Source organism: Octodon degus, unplaced genomic scaffold, assembly GCF_000260255.1.
Source record: "Octodon degus isolate 3935 unplaced genomic scaffold, OctDeg1.0 scaffold00146, whole genome shotgun sequence".
In the NCBI taxonomy this organism is placed as follows: Eukaryota; Metazoa; Chordata; class Mammalia; order Rodentia; family Octodontidae; genus Octodon; species Octodon degus.
Genome location: NW_004524722.1, coordinates 2,525,127 through 2,528,019, shown reverse-complemented (window position 1 = coordinate 2,528,019; position 2,893 = coordinate 2,525,127). Strand labels below are relative to the sequence as shown.

Genomic DNA, 2,893 nt, shown 5'->3' with positions numbered 1-2,893 from the left:
CATGTTCTGCACCAAAGCACATTTTCCTTATGAAATTTTTCCCAGCTGAGTCTTCTTCCAAATCACAGCTACCTATAGTCCCATGACCAAAAGGCTTATGAGATGAGAAGCATCTCTGTAAATGACCCACTTGCTGGCTCTGCTTAGACAGGGCCCACTCTCCACCCCACATCCTTCGGTAATTGCACTTTCTGTGTCAATAAGCAGCTTCACAAATTTCTTGGCCTTAGTCAGTCTTGGCTTCCATTTCTACTGCATTGCCTGGCACTCAGCCAGGGTTCAGGCTGACGCTGTAGGTGCCTACTAGAACACTGTAGGCACTTACTGACCCCACCCTTTGGATGACCTTTCCTTGAGATCCTTAGGCTCACTTCCAGGATTGCAGTATTTATATCCCTTAGACCTTATTTCATCTCTACTTGCTTCCCTTTTTCTTCCAGAAGAGCTTTGGCATTTAAGTGCAAAAAGATACCATGAGGACATAGTAAGTGCATAGTTGGGCCATATTTTAGTTGCCAGTTTCACTGCCTTTATTCTTTAATTTTATTTATTTATGTGTGTGTGTGTGTGTGTGTGTGGCCAGCTCAGCCCACCAGGGGGTGGGGCTGGCTGGCATGTGGTGCTGGGGAACTGAACCGCGGTCCCTGTGCTTTGCTAAGCTTGTTCTAAGTAGGTGCTTTAGACCACTGAGCCATCTCACCAGCCCTCACTGCCTTTAATGATAAGAATGCTTTTCTCCCCAGAGTAGTTGCCATCACTCAAGTGATCCTGTATCTGCCACCATGGAAAGTTTGCCTTCTCTGATGAGTCTCTCTTACCTTGCAAAGATAATCTCCAGGAGCATAGATTTAGAGTCCAACTCTACCAGCAGACCAGCTGTACAGCCAGCAAAAATGAGCACCTTTGTTAATGTATTTAGATGAACACTGATGGCAATTTCTGCTTCTAGTATCTGCAAGGCTTCTTTCTTGTCAGTTGGCTTTTTTGTTGGTTTGTAGGTAGCTGAGCCATTTAATAAGTCTCTTTTCCATCTTGGCTTATACACCAAAAATTTATATATTGTTTGATAGAATCCTATTTGCTTGAAGTTCTGTTCTATCTACATTCATATTGGAAAGCATAGAACCAGTGTTACAAATAGTAGCAAAAAAATTAATGTTCCTATAAAGAAATCAATCACCACAAAGACATACTTAGAATCCCTCACAGGAAGTGGTAGTTTGCCAATGGTTGTCGACATTAGTGTAGATCAGTAAAAGCTATTTTCTAACCCAGTGGCTAAATTCAGAATTATTAACACCCAGATACACCATTTCAAAGCTGTTTCAGTATACAATAATAGCTTTAGAAATGGATTAGTGCACACATTAATCCAAAGGATTATGATGATAACATCATAATAAGATTAGAAATCTTGTAGATATTTGAATATTTAGTCCTTGCTTTTGTTCTCTGGAAGAACTCAAACATATAAGAAAGCCTTAACATTCTGTTTGATCTAATTTCTGGATGGTTACATCCAAGGTTACAATGTAGCAGATCAGTAAGTATCATGGATAAAACTTCATATTTAAACCACAAGTTTAAGTTAGGTTTCTCTGTGAGTTTAAGTGCTCCCTTGCCAACAGTCCTTGTTTTTGGTAACCTGTACTGTTTGTACAGATGGTATCATTTAGATAGACATACTGAGAAAATAGATTGTATCTGGAAAGTAATAAAAAATGAGCCAGTATTCTAGGTAATTAGGATGAAGTTAATCAAAATATGCTCTTACAATAATCACAACCCCTGGTACAACCACAGCTAAGGAGATGCCTAACCAAGCTTGGTGCCTGATTTTGTCTACCTCTGCAGCCTTTCCAGGGCCCGGCCAGGAATACCACAGTGTATGTTTTCAATAAATGTATGTCGAACTAGCTAGTTCATAAATCATTTAACTTAGTAAGTAATGATTCACAGATTACCATGAGCTTCCATAGGACAAAATCCACCCCTCCCCCAGCAGCTAGCACAGCCCTTGGCCTGGAGAAGTGTGATGACCCCTCTGTGAGTGACGCGTGACTATGCAGCTGACAGAGCTGAGAGTGCTTGCCAGATGCCACCTACAAGGGAACATGGTGAGAAGCAGGGCAGGAAGAGCTGGAGAAGAATTAGGCCCAAAGAAACTCCAGGCTTGGTCTGATGGGGAAAGGAGGGTCTGGAACATAATCATTAGTTGCACCCACCATGCGGAGAGCGGGCTGGGCTTCATGTGTATGTCCCAAGTGGTCTTCAGTGATTTTGCCAGCTGGAGCCAAGGTGCCATAGCTAGAAATGGTGGTCTTCAGCCATGTCTCCTCCTCTCTCTGATACATCAATGTGCTATGACCTGGAGGTCACTGTCCTCCCATCTTACTCACTGTTCTCTCTCTCTCTCTCTCTCTCTCTCTCTCTCTCTCTCTCTCTCTCTCTCTCTCATCTTTACTGTAGTCAAGTACCACAAACTGGGTAACTTCACATAATGGAAATGTATTCTCATAATCCTAGAGACTAAAAGTGAAATTGTCGCGGTTGGATAGCCATGCTCTCCCTGAAGGCTCTAAAGGAAGATCTGTCTCCATTTTCCATCTTGTAATGGTGCCTTCCAGCAATCCTTGCCTTTCCTTGGCTTGTGTCTTAGTCTGCTCTTTGCTGCTATAAAAGGATATTTGAGAGTAGGTAATTTTAATGAATAGAACTTTCTTTGGCTCACAGTTCTGGAAGCCAGGAAGTCCAAAATGAAGAGGCTGGCACTAGCAAGGGTCTTCATGCTCTGATGGAAGGAAGAAGGGCAAGAGAGACTGAGGGCAAGAGGAGGTCAAACTCACTTTTATAACCAACATGCTTGCAATAATGAACTTGCTCTCACAGTCAT

General features: G+C 42.3%; 1 pseudogene; it reads right to left on the bottom strand.

Moving 5' to 3' along the window:
- Window positions 1-696: 696 nt before the first annotated feature.
- LOC101570489 lies at window positions 697-2,116 on the bottom strand (annotated as a pseudogene).
- Window positions 2,117-2,893: the final 777 nt, after the last annotated feature.